The sequence below is a fragment of the Sorex fumeus genome, unplaced genomic scaffold (genome assembly GCF_029834395.1).
Source record: "Sorex fumeus unplaced genomic scaffold, SorFum_2.1 ptg000014l, whole genome shotgun sequence".
NCBI lineage: Eukaryota > Metazoa > Chordata > Mammalia > Eulipotyphla > Soricidae > Sorex > Sorex fumeus.
This window is the reverse complement of record NW_026606071.1, coordinates 36,333,972-36,352,518: the sequence shown is the minus strand read 5'-3', so window position 1 is coordinate 36,352,518 and position 18,547 is coordinate 36,333,972. Positions and strand designations below refer to the sequence as shown.

The 18,547-nt window shown below is 55.4% G+C and overlaps 1 protein-coding gene across 3 annotated transcripts in view; it reads left to right on the top strand.

The window, feature by feature from the left end:
- The window catches only part of TNS1 (tensin 1), a 157,218-nt gene that overhangs the window by 24,110 nt on the left and 114,561 nt on the right, over positions 1–18,547 (top strand). For 2 of the 3 annotated variants that reach the window (XM_056111616.1, XM_056111615.1), the window contains one exon: positions 4,026–4,067. The gene's annotated coding sequence lies outside the window, so the exon portion shown is untranslated. Of the gene's footprint in view, positions 1–4,025; positions 4,068–15,772; positions 15,800–18,547 lie in introns of those variants that run through there. The other variant, XM_056111617.1, reaches the window with a different exon arrangement.

Here is an 18,547-nt window from a genome sequence, read left to right as displayed (position 1 = left end):
ATGGACACCCCCCCCTCCCATTTAGTTTCTCTGCCCAGAGGCTGCCCCACCTATGGGAGCAGGAGGCGGGGTGGTCTCCTAGCTCAGATCCCCCAGGGTCTGTGGGAGGGGGGTTCAATATTGCCACCGGAAGGTGAAGCTGCAGGGCAGGGCCACGGAGTGACCGGGGGGGCCTTGGCTCTCACTGGCACATTCCAGGCTGCCGAGAGGGTGGCCAGGGGCCAGGGTGCCGGAGGGAAGGAGAGAGCCTTTTAAGGCAACATTTCTCTGCCTTAAAAAAAAATAATAATAATAAATAAATAAGGAGAGAGGCACGAAGGCCTGAAACACACGACCAAGTTGGTGGGCCGCCGGCCGCGGGCCTGGAATGTCCAGTGTGGGCGGTGGAGGGAAGGCCACTGGGGGCAGCAGGCATCCGGCCCTCTGGCAGGGGAGTAGAGGGGGGTGTTCCTGCACCCCTAAGAGCTAAGTTCGGGGGTGGGGATGTGCCTCAGGGGGTCCAGTTGACCTGTCAGGTCTCTGTCTCTGCCTTTGGGTTGTTTTGGAAATGGGACCCCTGGACCCCACTTGTCTCAGTGGACACCTGTTTATCCCCCCCCCCCCTCGCCTTAACATCTCCCTGGGCCCCAGATGGAGACTAAGACCCCACACTTGGGTTCCTGGAGGCCCAAAGGGTGGACAGGAGCTGCTGAAGCCCCTCCTACAGACTCAAACTCCCAGCCTAGCCCCAGCCCCACTGGCCTGTAGATGGTGGGGTGTGGGGAACCCGAGGCAATAGAGTGGGGGGCTGACAGGTGCAGAATGAGGGGCTCAGGGCTCTGGGTGCCCTGAGCAGATGGCAAGGACCAGTGCTGTGGGCAGGCTCATGCTGATGGGCCGCTCCCCGCTGGCTGGACCTCACTGGTGGACACTGTAAGCCGGAACCCCGACCGGTTATGGTCCTCTTGGGACTTCCTCTGCTCTCTTTTCTGGGCTCCCCCAGAGGCTTCTAAAACAGTTCCTCCAAGGCTGCTAGAGCCCCGCCAAGAGAGACCCTGAGCACTGCTGGGTATGCCCCCCCATCCCCACCCAGGAAAAGCAACAACCATGCCAACACAAAGCAAACCTCCAAACCCAAGCCCAAGAGACAGAAACAAAACCAGCCGCTCTTGCCCCCTGCTGCTATCTATCCAGAGCCCTCCTGAAACTTGGGACACCTCCCTCCCTCCTGCTGCCCCTGTTCTCTCCTCCACCATGTGGGGAGTGGGCAGTCTCTGCCTCCTTCTGAGTCTCCTGTGGGCGGGAATCAAACTGGCTAGAGGCCAATCCCTGACACCTGCAGCTGTGTGATCTGGGGCAAGCTGCTTAACCTCTCTGTGCCTTGACCCGCCGCTGTCGTCCAGTGTAGTCACAGAGGCTAAGCGGTGCTAATAGCTGCTGTCGTAGAGTGCACATTTAGGTGACTGGGTGGCTCCTTTCCCTGGCCTCTGTGCTCACTTTCTCCTGCCTGACGAGATTAAGGAACTCCAGTTCAAGCCCTGGCCCTGGTCTCTGTGTTAAGGGAAGGGTTGGAAAAGGAAGGGACGGGACAGTGAGCTGGGCCGGCTCAGACCCCAGGGGGCTGCCAACTACCAGCCTTGGGGCACCCCTTCACATGGGTGCATCCCCTCTGGTTGCTGGGGGTCCCTCAAACAGTCAGAAGACAGTTGGGAGAAGCCCTCAGTGAACTCCAGTGAGCTGGGCTAGAGGCAGCTCCAGTGTGGGGATGTGGCTGGGGTGAGGGTTGAGCCCCAGGGTTTCGCCACCCCGTTTTCTCCCCCTACTTTATTTATTTAAATTATTATTATTATTATTATTTGCTTTTTGGGTCACACCTGGCGATGCACAGGGGTTGCTCCTGGTTCTGCTCAGGGATTACTCCTGGCGGTGCTCAGGGGACCATATGGGAAGCTGGGAATTGAACCCGGGTCGGCTGCGTGCAAGGCAAACACCCTACCCGCTGTGCTATCGCTCCAGCCCCTAAATTAATTTTTAAAATTTTTTTGGGGGTCACACCCGGCAATGCACAGGGGTTATTCCTGGCTCATGCACTCAGGAATTACTCCTGGTGGTGCTTAGGGGACCATATGGGATGCTGGGAATCGAACCCGGGTCGGCTGCGTGCAAGGCAAATGCCCTACCTGCTGTGCTATCACTCCAGTCCCCAACCGCACACACACACTTTATTTAAACACCGTGGTTTACAAAGTTGGTTCATGGTCATTTGTTACCTGATTCTATATTCCAACCCCAGTCCTACCCCCACCGTCACCTTCCCGCCACCATTGTCCCCTTGTCCCCCACCAGTCCCCATGACTGTCTCCCTAGCAGGCGCCAAAAACTGTACTTATTTTTTTGGTTTTTTTTTTTGGGGGGGGGGAGCGGTCACACCCGGCGATGCTCAGGGGTTACTCCTGGCCCATGCACTCAGGAATTACCCCTGGCGGTGCTCAGGGAAACATATGGGATGCTGGGAATCGAACCCGGGTCGGCCGCATCCAAGGCAAATGCCCTACTCGCTGTATTATAGCTCCAGCCCGAAAAAATGTATCTTCTGTAGCTTATTTCCCCTACATGGCTCACGGAATGATCATAAAATATTTCAGTGAAAGAAAATTTGTGGAAAGTGTCATATCTTGCCGTGGGGACATTGCGTCCTTCCTTGTTGAAGGGTTTGCTCAGCTGCTGTCAATGTTTTTGTTCATCCAGCTTAGTTTGGCTTGGGCATCGCGTTCCCGTGTTGGACGGTGTGTGCTCCGACTGGGAGGTTTTAGTGTTGGAGAGTTTGGAGGCGTCGCATCCGCGTGTGCGGCCACCCCCTCTCTGACCCTCTGTGTCTGGTGCCCGAAGACCTGTCCCCCCTCTCCCCGCCGCCCCCAACCCCCCGCCTCCATGGGCCCCTGCCCGGTACTCAGGTCAGGAACTCGAGCCAAGGTCGAGGAATGAGCTCCAAGAAAAACATGTCCCAGCTAGAGAAAAGGAACACAGCGCGTCCCGATAAAAGTCTCTGCTAATTGTCGGGGCAGTGGCTTGGCTGCCTGGTCTGGTGGTGGTGGTGGTGGGGGGGGTGTTATCTCCATGTGGGGAGCGTTCCAGCCCACCCCCACCCCCTTCTGTCTGGAGACTTCATAGCCACGCACCCTCCCACTCGCCGTCAGAATAGATGAGGTCAATGACTCAAATACCAGCACCCTCACCCCACCCAGGGGGTTTGGGCTCCCCCAAGGCCTCCAAGATTTGGGGAACGGGGTGCTGATGTTGGTGGCTGGCCGGGACCCTCTGTGGCCTGTGGCCTGCCCCCGCCTTGCCCTGGGGAACCCGGCCAGCTGTCTACAGCGCATTGACCCTTGGTGAGCTACCTTGTCAGAACTGTGGGAGGCGGGAGCTTGGGTGTCGGTGGGGGACTGTTCCTTTTCTAGAGATCTGAGAGCATGAAGGAGAAATGTAAAATGCAGCTCACGGTCGCCTTGGAGGTTTAGGACTTGGTGGTAGTCAGGGGGAAGGGGGTGAACACTCACTGATCTCAACCCCTGACTCCCTGATTGGAATCTGGGGTGTCCGGCCTCCCATGTTTGCTTGCTGCCTTCTTCTTCTTCTTCTTTTTTTTTTTTTGACAGAATTTTAAAACGATGACGTACGTTTTCATATTTGCTGTCCGCCTCGGGCCTCAGTGCTATTGCCCAAGAGGCTCTCCCCGTGGGGGCTGGAGAGATAGCACAGCGGGTAGGGCGTTTGCCTTGCATGCAGCCAACCCGGGTTCGAATCCCTAATCCCATATGGTCCCCTGAGCACCGCCAGGCGTGAGTCCTGAGTGCGGAGCCAGGAGTAACCCTTGTGCATCGCCGGGTGTGACCCAAAAAGCAAAAAAAAAGAGGCTCTCCCCGTTGCTCCAGTCTTCCGAGGAACCCCCGAGACGGGGTCGGCGTGGGGGAGGCAGGGGAGGGGCGTCTGGCCTATGGGAGGGTGCTGATTTTTTCTCACCTTGTCCTTTGTCCATTCCTCTGCAGGTGGCTGCCCCCTGTGTCCCTCCGTCCAATCATGAACTGGTGGTAAGTGATGCCCCCCTCCCACCCCCTTGCCCCCTTCTTTGCTCGGCTGCAGTCGATTTGCTTCCTCTCTGAGCGTTTCTTGCTGCTGGGTCGGGGATTGAACCCGGCCCTCTGCTCACACACGCTGCACCCTGCGTGCTGGCAGGGCCCCGGGGTGCTGAGTGCTGAGGGGGAGGAAGTGAGTCATGAGGTCCCCTCTGATGAGATGCAGGGCCTCCTCGTTCCAACCTGGAGACCAGAGTCCTTGGACAACCATAAAAGGACATGTAGCACAGCTCCCGGCCTGGCCAGGCGCCTGCTGTCCCCAGGCCCACGGGATCAGGGGCAGGCGTCCCTTCCCACTGGCCAGGGCCCGCGGCACGCTCCCGGAGGCAGGGCAGAGTGTCCCGAGCCACGGAGCGTGTCCACCAGAGCAGAGGCGCACGTTCGAGTTTCCTGTCCCACTGTTTGGGCTGTTCTGCCCTTGCCCATGCTTCCTCAAAGGGGGGGATTTCAGACTAGTGTTTTGGGGGCAGGACCCCTGTCTGATGCCAATGTGGGATGCTGGGAGCTTGTCCTGCTGCCCTCGCCTGGTCCTCACAGCCTTCCCAGGGCCTGCCCCCTTGCCCAGCCCACTGCCAGAGGGCAAGAGTCTGTGTGATGTGGGGGTGTCTGTGTGTGTTGGTGGGTAGAATCAGGGAAGGCTTCTTGAAAGAGGTGTCCTGGGATCCATTTGACTTCGGAGAGAACGGCGGCCTAGTTCCTGAGTCTAATGCAGTTTGCTAGGTTCCTCTGAGAAGCGTGAGTGGTGTGTGTGTGTGTGTGTGTGAGTGGGTATGCATGGATACATGTGTTTGTGTGTATATTAATGGTGTGTGTATGGGCCTGTATATGTGTGTACATGTATATTTGTATATGAGTGATAATAAGTATGTGTGTATATGTTTGCATGTGTATGATTGTTGTGTCTGTGTGTATGAGTGGTATGTGCACATGTGTATGAGTGGGTATATATGTGTGCATGTATATGTATATGTATGTGTGTATGAGTAGTATATGTGTTTGAGTGGTGTACATGTGTATGAATGTGTATGTGTGTATGTATATGTGTGAAGATGTGTGTTTATGTATGTTCTGTGTGTGTAAGTGATGTGTATGTACATATACATGTGTACTGTGTATATATGTCTGATGTGTATGTTTGTGTGTATATGTGTGTGAGTGGCGCGTGTTTATGTGTGTGAATGATGTATGTGTGTATGTGCATATATATGTATATGTGTGTATATGTGTGTAAGTGATGTGTATATGAGTGTATGTGTGCTTATATGTATATGTACATGTGTCGTGTATATATGTTCAGATGTGGGTACATGTGTGTGAGTATATAGTATATGTATATAGGTATGTGTATGTGTATATGTGTGTGATGTGTGTCCATACATGTGTATGTGTGTATATGTATATGAGTGATGTATGTGTGTGAATGATGTGTGTATATGTGTGTATATTGTATATATATGCATATGTGTCTATGTGTGTATATGAGTGTGAGTAGTGATGTGTATTGTGTATGTCATTGATGAGTGGAGATGTGTGCATATGTGTGTGTTTTGTGTGTGTGTGTGTGTGTATAGGGCATGACTGGTGCAGAGGTGCCTCTGGCACCCAAACGTCCTTGGGGGCCTGCAGAGGTGATGGGGGTGTCAGCGGCACACATGGTTGTAGGTGGTCTCTGCACGCCCACCCAGCACTGCTGGCGGTGCCTGTTCCTTCCCTGCAGAGGACACTTGCCGCCTGGCCCTGGCCAGTGCCGAGCTCCTGCGGGCCCTCAGTGCTCTTTATGTCCAGGAGAGGGGCTGAAGTTGTGTGTGGCAGCTATTTTCCCTCCCTGGGGGGTTCTGGGTCACTGCTGGCATGAAACCAGCCCCCAGAAGTGCCTGGCTGGGTGCAGCCCCGGAATGTGGGGCGCCCAGGGTTTCCCTCGCCCACCCTGGCCCGGTCATGCCCGCCTCTCCCCTGTCCCACGGGGCTCCAGTCCTGCTGGGCCTTGGCCCTGGCTGGCTGGGAGGGTCCAGATGGGAAGTGTTGTTCACACAGAGCCCCGGGAGTGATGGGGGTGGGGGATGCGACCGGATGAGGCCGGGGCGCGGGACCCTGTGAGGAGCTGCCAGGGAGAAACGATTCTGAGATTAAGGACAGTCACGGGGGCGTGGGGGTGGGGGCGGAGATGAGCCTCTGTCTCTTCATTCTGCCCCACTACCCCTCACCTGGGGGGAACGGCGTGTCCTTGGTGGGTCCGGGCCAGACTGGGGGGTCTGGCAGGTGGGTATCTCCAGGCTGGAGGCAGATGCCTGGCTGCGGGGAGGCGCAGGGGAGGGGATGAAAGGGAATAGGTTGGCATTCCAGCTGCAGGAGCTAGGGCTCCTCCCCAAGGCCCTGCGCCCCCCAGCGAGGGGCTGGAATGTTCTCGTGCCTCTGACATGCTCCATCTGCGCTGCTCTCCAGAGCCGGGCTCAGCACCCCCTGGGAGTGGGGGGCTGCAGTGACACAGTTAGAACTTGGCCTCTTTGCTCTTCTCCTTCCAGCCCTGCTGCAGTGGAGGGCCAGGAGGCAGGACTGGGGTCCTGGCTTCCATTTCTGTCACTGCACGGTCCCCGGAGCACTGGCACAGGAGTTACTCTGGAGCACTGAGCCAGGAGTAGCCTCTGAGCGTGGCCGGTGTGGGCCATTTAGGAATTAGACTTCTGGACTCAGCTCCCCAATCTCAGGGCTCTGTGGCCTGGGGCATGTGGGTTGACTTCTCTGGGCCTCAGTTTCCCCTCCTCAGGTGGGGAGTTAGCAGTAGGTAGTTTCCGCCCTGCAGGGCTGTCCCAAGACACACATTCATGAATGAATGAATCTGTCCCCAGACTCTTCCGGGGGAGGGTGGCTCTACTCGGTTGCTTTTTCTCCTTTGGCTTGTACATTTCTCACCCCCAGCAGACACAGGTTTTTCCTCTCTGACCTTCTCAAAGCTTTTTCCCTCCCCAGAACCTCCATGTCTGTCGTTTCTTGGTTCTTTACTGAGGCGCCGTGACTTCCAGAGTTACTCATGATTGGGTTTCTGGCCTGCCATGTCCCAATCCCTTCCTCAGTATCCACTTCCCTTCACCAGTGTCCTCAGGTTCCCCCCAAACCCCTCCCCCCCCGCCCCAGCCTGCCTCTAAGGCAACACCCCCCACCCCTTTTAGACACTGTGATGTGCCGACCTGCTACAGGGTTACATGCACAGAACACTTTACTGCCTTCCAGAATCTCTTCCAGTGCCTACTTCACACCTCCATTATCATAGTATCCCATTCCCTGTCCCATCCCTCCTTCCCCCATAGTGGCAAGATTCCTCCTGAAGATTAATTCTCATGGTCTCCATTTCTGCTGCCTTTAGCCACTCCTGGACTTTCTTGTTGGTCTTGAATACACTGGGCACTGAGCTGCCTCAGGGCCTTGGCACTGGCCATCGCCTTGTGTCTCAGATACTGTTACCTGCCATACCTATACCAGGAGATTCACCGTGTGCCTGTTTTCCCCAGTTTAGGAGCCCACCTCACCGCCCTGTGTAACAGTCGTGCTCCTGAGAGTTTCCTCTCTGGTGTGCCCAGGCAGTGGGCCTGCTGGCCACCAAGCAGGGGGTGCAGCATTCATTCATGCCCTTTGGGGAAGGCTGCAGAAAGGCACTCAGGAGCCCAGGACATGGCTCAAAGCACTGGATCTCATTGCCTGCTTTGCCTGTGGGTACCAGAAGTCCCTTAGGCACCCGTGCCGGAAGTTCTCTTGTGTCCCTGGGAATGTGAAAGTGGCCTGGGCCACAGGGAGAGAAAGTTTGGCTCCCCCTGCCCCGAGGGCTCTCACACCTGTTTCCTCAGGCCAGTGCACTGAGCAGGTTCCTAAGAGGGAGGAAAGGGTGGTGGTACTTTTCCTTCCTTTTCCATTCCGGCCTGCCCTCCCGCAGGGCTGGCCTCTCTGGCTCCCTGCCCCCTTGCTGGACTCCCACTGCGTGTCTGTCTGTCTGTCTGTCTGTCTGTCTGTCTGCCTGTGACCCCCCCTATCTGAGTTTGGTGGCAGTGATGAAACCCTCATCCGGGCACGAGATTCCTGCCCACCCGCTGAGCACAACACTTTCCGGCCCATGCCAGGCCAGTTAGGGTGAAGTGGCTTAATCTTCAACTCGTGTGTTTTCATCTTACTCAACAGCTGTTGCCCAAGGCCTAGGGTGGCAGGTTCCTCGGGTCACTCCCATCCTGTGGGGTCTGCTGGTGTGGGCAGGATGGAGAGGGCTGATGGCTGGCTTGCCGTGGACACTCCTGATCCCTGACAACGAGCTGAAGCAGCATTTCTTGTCCCCGGGAACATCCCTGTGGGAAGGACTTCTTCCCCGGGTGAGGGCCGGGTGGGGTGGCCTCGAGTTCCGGATATGCAGCCTGGCACCACTGCCCTGATGCAGGCCATGTCCCCACCCCCCCCATCTCTCTCCTCTTCCCCCCCCCCCCCCCGCCCGGCCAGGCCAAGCCCTGGGCAGCTCTCGAACAGTCCTTGGGAAGGCATGAAGGTCAGTGGGGGAGGGAGGCCCAGAGCAGTTGCACAGCCAGCAGGAAGAGTGAATCTCTGTGCTGAGCCCAGGTTAGCTCTGTAAGCTTTGCCCAAGTATACAGTGGGGCCAGGAGCCAGTACCGGGTTAAGGCACTTGCCTCACACACAGTCCACCCCAGTTCAATCCCTGGCACCCTGTAGGATTCTCCTGAACCACACCAGGAGTGAGCCCTGAGCACAGAGCCTGGAGTAAGCCCTGAGCATTGTCAGACAGATCATAGACCAAACTCCTCCCCTTTCAAAAATATAGCAGCTCTGTCACTGTCCTCCCGTTGTTCATCGATTTTCTCGAGCGGGCCCAGTAACATCTCCATTGTGAGACTTGGTTGTTACTGTGTTTGGCATATTACAACAGCTCACGCTAAGTGAAATGAGTCAGAAAGAGAGGGACAGACATAGAAAGATTGCATTCATCTGGGGAACATAAAGTAACAAAATAGGAGACTAACACCCAAGAATAGCTGAGATAAGTACCAGGAGGTTCACTCCATGGCTTGGAGGCCATTCGCACACGCTAGGGGGAAAGGCAGCTCAGATAGAGAAGGGAGCACCAAATAAAGGGTGTTGGGAGGATCCTCCCAGGATGGGAGATGCATGCTGAAAGTAGACTACAGACCAAACATGATTGCCACTTAATGCCTTTTTTGTAAACCACAGCACCCAAAAGGAGAGAGAGAACAAAAGGGAATGCTCTGTCACAGAGGCAGGGTGGGATGGGGAGGGTGGGGCATGGAAGGGATATTGGGATCCGTGGTGGTGGAGAATGGGCACTGGTGGAGGGATGGGTATTTGATCATTGTATAACTCAAACCCAAGCACAAAAATTTATAAGTCTACAACTGTACCTCGTGGTGTTGCACTATTAAAAATTAAAAAAATATATATAGCAGCACTGTAGCACTGTCCTCCCATTGTCCATCCATTTGCTTGAGCCGGCACCAGCAACGTCTCCATTGTGAGACTTGTTGTTACTGTTTTGGTCATATTGAATACGCCACGGGAAGCTTGCCAGGCTCTGCCGTGGGGTGGGGATACTCTCGGTAGCTTGCTGGACTCCCCGAGAGGGATGGAGGAATCGAGCCTGTGTTGACCACATGCAAGGCGAACGCCCTACCTGCTGTGCTATTGCTCCAGTCTGGGAGGATAGTGCTTATGTGATGGCCCAGAAGAGGCAGTGACCCTAAGGGGGAGCGGGCTTCTGCTCTGTTGCTGACAGAGCCCCTCTGATGCAGCCACCCCATAGTGACTGTCCCTTGGATGTGAGTGTTGGGTGGACACAAGCCGTCTGAGTCTGGGAGGAACATGAGCAGGAAACATAGTGGGGCTAAAATGAGCAGGGGGCAGGGCTGGGCTGGTCTCGGGAGGTGGGGCTGGCGCCAACTTCCTGGACATCTGTGCTCGCTGTTTTCGGGGGTACCTTCTACTGCCAGGTGTGTCCCCGAGATTTCTTCTCCATAGAACATGCCTCAAGAAGGCTGCCCTGCTTCTCTGGGTGCCAGCCTGCGGGGTTTAGAGCAGGATGCAGTCACTTACCTCTGTGCCATCCCTGCCCCTCCTGCCGCTCCCTGCAACCATCTCCAAGCACCCACCTGGTGCTGGGCACTGCTGGGTGCTGGGGTTGTGGGTTCTGGAAAGCAGGCAGGGGTGGCAGCAGACAGACACTGTTCCTTCCTGGGCTGAGCGCACCGACAGGCACCTGCTCCAATTCCGCTCTTCTCACCTGGGGAAAATGAAGCCTGATTTGCTTGCTTTATTTATTTATTTTGCTTTTTGGGTCACACCTGGCAATGCTCAAGAGTTACTCCTGGCTCATGCACTCAGGAATTATTAACTTTTATTTATTTATTTTAAATTTTTATTAGTGAAACACCATGAGGTAGGGTTGTAGACTTACAAATTTTTGTGCTTGGGTTTCAGTTATACAATGATCGAGTACCCATCCCTCCACCAGTGCCCATTCTCCACCACCAATGATCCCAGTGTCCCTCCTACCCTCCCATCCCCCCAAACCCCCATCCCACCCTACTTCTGTGGCAGGGTATTCCCTTTTGTTCTCTCTCTCCTTTTGGGTGCTGTGGTTTGCAAAATGCACTCAGGAATTACTTCTGGCGGTGATCAGGGGACCATATGGGATGCTGGGAATTGAACCCAGGTCAGCTGCATGCAAGGCAAACATCCTACCCGCTGTGCTATTGCTCCAGTCCGTTGATTTGCTTTATTACTTGTGAGTGTTGTTTTTTTTTATGGGAAAAATACACACAATATCAAACTCACCATCTAAGCCAGTTTTTGTGCTGTTTTTTTTTTTCTTAATTTTTGTCGCAGTGGGGAAGGACCTGTCAGCACCTTACCAACCATGTAGGGGTGGGTCTGCTGGCTTGTGCCTGGGTTCAGTGACTCTGGCGCCACACTCAGCAGTGTTGGGGAATGGGAGGAGAATTCCAGGTAGAGTAAACTCCCATTTGGCTAGAGCTCCAGGTTGCTCAGATGCAAGGCACGTGCCCCAGTGCTTGGAGACATTGCCCAGGCAGTTTATTTTATGTGGGGGTGGGGGGAGCTTGGGAGGGACACGCCCAGTTGTACTTGGGGTTTACTTTGGGCTCTGTGCTCAGGGACCAACTTTTTTTTTTCTTTTTGGGTCAGACTCAGCGATGCTTAGGGGTCACTCCTGGCTCTGCACTTAGGGATTACTCTGGCAATGCTTGGAGGACCATATGGGATGCTGGGAATCGAACCCAAGGCAAATGCCCTACCCGCTGTGCAATCACTCCAGCCCTACAAGGACCAATTTTGGCACTTCAAGATTATTTTATATTCTTTGGCAGGGATGGGTTGGGGACACATCCTGCCGTTCTCAGGGGCTGCTCCTGGCTCAGTGCTCACACGTGACTCCTGATGGGTCATTGGAGGACCACGTGCAGTGCTGGACATTAGAATCAGGGTCAGCCACAAGGAAGGCTAGTGCTTTACCCCCCGCGCTGTTCCTCCAGTCCTCTTGGAACAGTTTTGCAGGCACGGGTCAGTGCTATTAAGTTCAGCTGCCCTCCTGGACACGCAGTTCCAGAGTCCTCACCCTGTAAAAGCTGCTCATGAAAGATCCAGAGTCCTGCCTGTGGTGCCCAGGAAAGTCCAGGCTCTCAGAGGCTCCGATAAGCTGACTCCTGTCTGCTGGCTCTCACTTCACTGAGCCTGATACGATCCTGTCCACCTCTACCTTTCCTTTTTCTTCTGGAGCCACCCCTGGTGGTGCTCAGGGGCTCCTACCAGCATGTTGCTTTACAGGTCCCTCCTGACAGTGCCGCCGGGGTCGGTGCTGGGGAGGCAGCCCCTGCTTTCCGCTTCAGAGCGTACCCCACATTTCGTGACGCTCTCGCTGACACCGAGGCACTTCCTGTCACGGCCGAGTCCCATTCTGCCCAGTGGCTGGCCTTGTGCTGCTTCTCTGCACATCTGCCCGTGGATACAGACCTGCTACCCTGTCTCAGCAGTGGGGCCTCATGTGCCCTGCACAGGTGTGTCCACATACCCCCCAAGGCTCTGTTTCCCCTCTTGGGGGCGGGGGGAGGTCTCTACCCAGAAGTGGAATGACCTGGGTGATGTGCAATTTGTGTTTTTTTTGATTTTACGATGGCAGAATGGCCAATGCGATTCTCCCAGCAGCAGCGCTGTTTGACAGTAGTCAAAGGTTTTTGTTTTTTTTCTCCATGGCCTTGCCAGCTTTTGTTATTTTCACATTTGGTTTGGTTTGGTTTGGTTTGGGGGCCACACCCATCCAGTGATCTCAGGTCCCTGAGTCTGCACTCAGGGATTAATCCTGGCAGGACTTGCGGGGGGCATACGTGGTGCCCAAGATGAGCCCAGATCCAACTTGCAAGGTATATCCATCTTGTTAAGGTCTTTGCAAGGCCAGTACCTTAATCCCTGTACTATCTCTGCAGCCTCAATTTCTGGCTTATTTATTATTATTACTATTATTTTGGCTTTTGGGGCCACACCTGGCGATGCTCAGGGGTTCTCCTGGCTCTGCACTCAAGAATTACTCCTGGCAGTGCTCTGGGGACAACATGGGATGCCAGAGATTGAACCCAGATTAGCTGCATGCAAGGCAAACCCCCTACCCGCTGTACTATCGCTCTGGTTGCTTCTGGTTTATTTTTATCGTAGCCATGCTAATGGGTATGAGGTCAGTAGCCTGGAGATTTTGAAGCCGCTTTTCTAAGGCACCCGAGAGTCAGACCCGGGGCTGGAAGGTGCCCTCTTAGCTACCTCAGGTAAGAGAGAAGGATGGGGGAATTGTGGAGCCCAGCCCTGCCTGGTACTCGCTTTCTGTCAAGGAGCTTGGTTAGGAGTCGCTGAAGTTGGTCTGTACTCCAACTCCTGTCTGCTTCCAACCTGGAGCACTGGGTCTGGGTCATCTTTGGGAATTCCTGCAAAATGGTGCAACGCCAGGAGATATGAGCCTCCAGAACCTCTTTTAAAGTGGAGAGAGCCCCCTCTGGGGTCAAGCAGGTTGGAAAAACCTTCGTCTGTGTAATTCACTGATGCTGATGAGAGCTCCCCTCTCTGCGTGTGCCTTGCGGGGAGCATCAGGGCCTATTGCGGTCCTGACTGAGAGGGAAGACGGTCCTGGAGGGCATAAGACTCGGAGGGTATCCTTTCTTGGGCACCCATTCTGGGTCAGAGCACCTCACAGACCCTTAGTCACAGCAAGGCTGGGGGACTCTTGAGCACGGGAGTGGGCAGTAGTAGCTTCTAAGCACTGCTGAGCGTGGTCTCCAAACCCAAAGAAAACCAACAATAGTGGGTAATGTGGCAGGAGGGCAGCCCAAGAGCCTGCAGGCTTGGGTGGTGTATCCACAACAGGGGGGGGCGGGCGGGGATATGGGAAGACCATTATTGACTGTCCACCTTTCCCCTGAATCTCTCTCTGTCTCTATCTCTCTGTCTCTGTCTCTGTCCAGCCCCCTTGCTGGGAGATGGTGTAGCTCTGGATTAAGTTTGCCCCAAACACTTGGGGGACCCAGGCGATCACCAATTTCTGTTCCCCTTGCCAGGCTCAGCGCTGCCTCGGTGCCTCCCCCAGGCCTTCTGATCTGATGGCCACAGTAGCCCCCCTTGCCAGGATAGTGATAAAATAGCAGAGTGAGGTGGGCACAGGCTGTGAGCATGGGGCCTGCCAGCCTCCCCCAGAAACTTAGTTTCCTTCTTGACCCAGAGGGGGCTGTAGAGCACTCCTGCTGCTGCAGTTGGAAGAGGTCTGGTTAAGTTGCAGAGGTCTGGTTAAATTGTAGACACTGCCTTTCTTGAAACCTGGGCAGTAGTCAGTGATGCCTCCTTTTAACCAAACCGTCCTGCCTGCCACGCCCCTCCTGTCTGCCACGCCCCCTTCTGCCTGCCACGCCCACCTGCTTGCACACAGCCTTCAGACTATCACTTCCCTTCTTGTGCCACGCCCACTCCTGGCTGCCACACCTCACCATCTGCCACGCCCCCTCTCATGTACCACGCCCCCTCTCATGTGCCACGCCCCCTCTCATGTGCCACGCCCCTATCATATGCCTCATCTGCCCCGCCCCGCCTTTTTGCCACGCCCTCCTGTTTGCACACCCTTCTGACTGCCACGCCTCTTTGTGTGCCACGCCCCCTGCCTACCACGCCCCTCCTGTCTGTCACGCCTCCTCCCTGCCTGTGATTGGCCCGTCTCTGCCCCTCCTTTTTGCCTGCAGCCCCTTCCTTATCTGCTCAGGGCTCTATTTTTGGAACCTGGGAGCTGAAATAACATATTTTGGGTCGGGAGGATGAAGAACATTCCAGCCCCCGCCAGTCTGACCCGTCTGCCCCCTTGCCTCCTGATCCATGTGACCTCACAGCTAGTTACCATGGCAAAGGATGTGATGTCACGGGGTCTTGGGGCCTTAAGGAAATAGAAAAAAAAAAAAGGAAAAATAGCCCAGATTCCAGGCCTCCCAGGGGGCAAGAGCAGGCGAGCTGGAGGGGTGGGAGAGGGGAGGGCGTGAGGAATTTCTGGACGGAATGTTCCTCTCGGAGCTGAGTCCACATTCTGGGCCAGCCCCCTCCCCCCAACGCCGGGCTGGGCACCTCCCCCTGGCGCAGTGGCCCTTTGCCTTTTCCTCTGGCCAGCACAGCAGCCCACAGATACATTTTCCCCTCCCTGCAGGCCACCTACGACTATGTCCTGCTGCAGGAAAGTACCCTGACAGGAGGGGACGGTATCAAGGCGGCAAAGGGTCATGCGCGTCTTTATAGGGGAAGAACCCAGAGAGGATGTGCGCCTTGCTGTTCCAAGCACAGGCACTCCGGAAGTTCTCTCTGTGGTGTGATTGAGTCTCTCCTGCTGCAGCCACTCACTCTCCCCTTTGCCTGTAGAAGGAGACCCTGGAGGATTGGAGGCAACCAATCTTTTATTATTATTATTATTTTATTTATTTATTTTTTTACTCTGGGGACACACCCGAGGGTGCTTAGGGGCTACTCTCACTTCAGTGCTCGGGATTGACCCTGGAGCATATGTGCTGGCTCTGCTGAACTACCTCCCCAGCCCAACAATTAAGTCTTTGAAGTCACTGAAAACGTCTTCCTGGCAGTGAGAGGCGTGGAATGAGCCCCAAGAGTGGGGCGAGGAGCCTTAGCAGAGGCCAGGGCAGAGGTGCTGGCTGGGCTTTCTCCTGCCTGTTTGTGGTGGAACTCAAGTGGCCCAAGTCTGGGGGCAGGGGGAGGGATGGCAGCTGAGTTTTCTCAGCAGTATAATGGACCCACCCGTCAACCAGGTGGTGCTGGTAGAAGCCACCAAACACTATGCCCTGGGCCTCATTTAGCACCCACTGGCCCTCTTGCGGTCACATGATGAGCAGCTCTGGCCAGGCCAGGAAGAGGTGAGGAGAGTGAGCTAGTGCAGAGGGAGCGTGCGGGTGCGGGGGGTGGGGGGCAGGAGCAGCCAGAGCCAATGCCTCATTCGATTTCCCGCCCTGGTCCCCCCGCCTTGCTCCAGACTCTTGGATTTGAGATCCTCTTGCTGGGCTGCCCAGAGTTCCCATGGCCACACCACACGCTGCCACGGGCTCCTGGGTTGGATTCGGACTTGTCCTGTACTGGGTGTGCAGACTGTGAGTGCATTGCCCTCGGCTTTCCAAAGCCTGGGGTCCTTTAGATCTGGGGTTTGTTGTGGGGCTGGGTCGGGCCTAATGTGTGTGCATGCATGCATGCTTATGTGTACAAGTGTGTGTGTATACACGTGTGCATGTGTGTGTGTACATGCGCATGTGTGTGTGCACGTGCATGTTTGTGTGTACATGTATGTGTTTGTGTGTGTGCATGTGTGTATCTTACTGTTTCTGTAGCTCCCCCGCCCCCCCCCCCCCCCAAGTCATGCTTCTGCTGATGAATCTAAGGGGAAGGAAGGGAGGAAACGCAGGGAGGCGTCCACTCACTGTCCCTGTAGGCCCTGACCGGGTAGCAAGGCAGGGGTGGTCATAAGTCCCGAGTGCCACCTTGACCCCAGTTCTGCCAGCAACTGCACTATGAGTGCCTTGGCATATCATCCTGCCTCATGCTTCAGTTTCCCCACCTGTGAACCTGAGTGACAGGAAATACATCAACACTGAGGTTCTATAGGAGACTAACACCCAAGAAAAGCTGAGATAAGTACCAGGAGGTTCACTCCATGGCTTGGAGGCCAGCCGCACATGCTGGGGGAGAAGGCAGCTCAGATAGAGAGAACACCAAGTAAAGGGTGTTGGGATGGGAGATGCGTGCTGAGAGTAGACTATAGACCTAACATGATTGCCACTCAGTGCAAACCACGGCACCCAAAAGGAGAGAGAGAACAAAAGGAAATGCCCTGCCACAGAGGCAGGGTGGGATAGGGGGTGGGAGGGATACTGGGATCCGTGGTGGTGGAAAATGGGCACTGGTGGAGGGATGGGTACTCTATCACTTTATAATTGAAACCCAAGCACAAAACTTTGTAAGTCTACAACTGTACCTCAAGGTGTTTCACTAATAAAAAATAAAACAAACAAAAAACCCTGAGGTTCTGAGGATGGTGTGTGTGTGTGTGTTTGTGTGTGTGTGTGTGTGTGTGTGTGGTCTGTGTCTGTGTGTGTGTCTGTGTGTGTGTCTGTGTCTGTGTGTGGGCGCCAAGGGAAGTGACACTCAGGTATGCTGGTTCTCTGCTGACCTTTGGGCTTCTGGGCCTGCCCCCTTCCCCTCTGTAGGGCCCAGGGCACGGGACCCCTGCCCTCAGGCCCCTGTCTGGGCCGTGTTTGCAAACTCCACAGAGTAGTGCTTTTTGGGAAAGTTTTAGCTTCTCTCCAACCAGTGAGTGGGAGGCATCTTGTGGCTGGCGAGCATCGCCCATGGCCAGCCTCCAGCTGGCCAGGGCCGCGGGGTGGGGGCCGAGGGGCCGGCGTGCAGCGGTTGCTGGCAGGGGGAGCCGTTTCTCGGCCGTTTCCAATATTGACTCTGCCTCGGCGCCCTGCGCCTTGCCAGACCCAAGGGTGGGGAGCAGGCGGGTGGAGATGATGAATAACACCAGCCAACACTTATCGAGAGCTTAAGTGCCTGGCTCGACTCTGAGTGCTCTGGGCCCCGTCCCGCGCATTCTCACACAAGGGCGCCAGGCAGCAAGGACAGGGTTGCTGGGAAGGTGGTTTGCCAGGAGCAAGCTGGCCGGGCCTCTGTGCTGCAGGCTTAGCCCAGCGCTGCTCTAAGTGTGCTCCCATGACCACCCCCCCCCCCCCCCCGGGCCGTCCCTCATGCCCAACCTGGAAATTCTTTTCTTTCTTTTTTTATAAATGACAGTAACAGATTTACTTTTTTTTTTTATCTGTTTTACCTTTTGGGTCACACCCGGTGATGCATAGGGGTCACTCCTGGCTCTGCACTCAGGAATTATTCCTGGCAGTGCTCAGGGGACTATATGGGATGCTGGGAATCGAACCCGGGTAGGCTGTGTGCAAGGCAAATGCCCTCCCCACTGTGCTATTGCTCTAGCCCCCAGCCTGGAAATTCTGAGAAGCACATTTTCTGGGGGTCCCCGAGGTGTATCTTGCCCTCCTGTTGATTCAGGTCCCAGACTCCCCAGATACCCACTCTCTGGGGTTTCTTCCAGGGGAGAATGAGGAGCCCTTGAGAGTCAGGGGTGGACCTGGGGTAGCCACTTGTTTCTGATTCTCCCTCCTACCCCTGTTCAGCCTTCTCCCACCCTCCTTTTTTTGGGGGGGGGTCACATCCGGCAGTGCACAGGGTTCACTCCTGGCTCTGCACTCAGGAATTACTCCTGGTGGTGCTCGGGGGGACCATATGAGATGCTGGGAATCGAACCCGGGTTGGCCACGTGCAAGGCAAAACGCCCTACCTGCTGTGCTATCACTCTAACCTTCGACCCTCCTTTTTGGGGGAGATTTTGTTTTGCTTTGCTTTTGGGTCATGCCCTGCAGTGCTCAGGGCTTACTCCTGGATTTGTGCTCAGGCATCACTCCTGTGATGGGGAGCTTGTAGAACCTACTTTATAGTGTACCTCTAAGAGGGGCCACTCGTGTTGGTGCTGGACACGGGGTAGGAGCCAGCCGCCCCGCCCCCCGGAGGTTCCGGATAACCCAGTCTTGGGGGGTGTGGACACATTCAAGGATGAGATGCCTTGAATCTATTTCGGAGGCCGGTGAGGTAAGAAAGGACAAAGCAGGGATGAGGAGAGCTCAACGGTGGGTGAGTCCAGGCTTTGCACTCCAGAGTCCCAGGGTTCCGACCCTCGAGCACTGAGCCAGGAGGTAACCCCCCTGAGCCCCTCCAGATGTGGTTTCCCATTCCCCCCTACCCCTCTTCACTCCCAAAAAAGTTTGACAATGCAAACT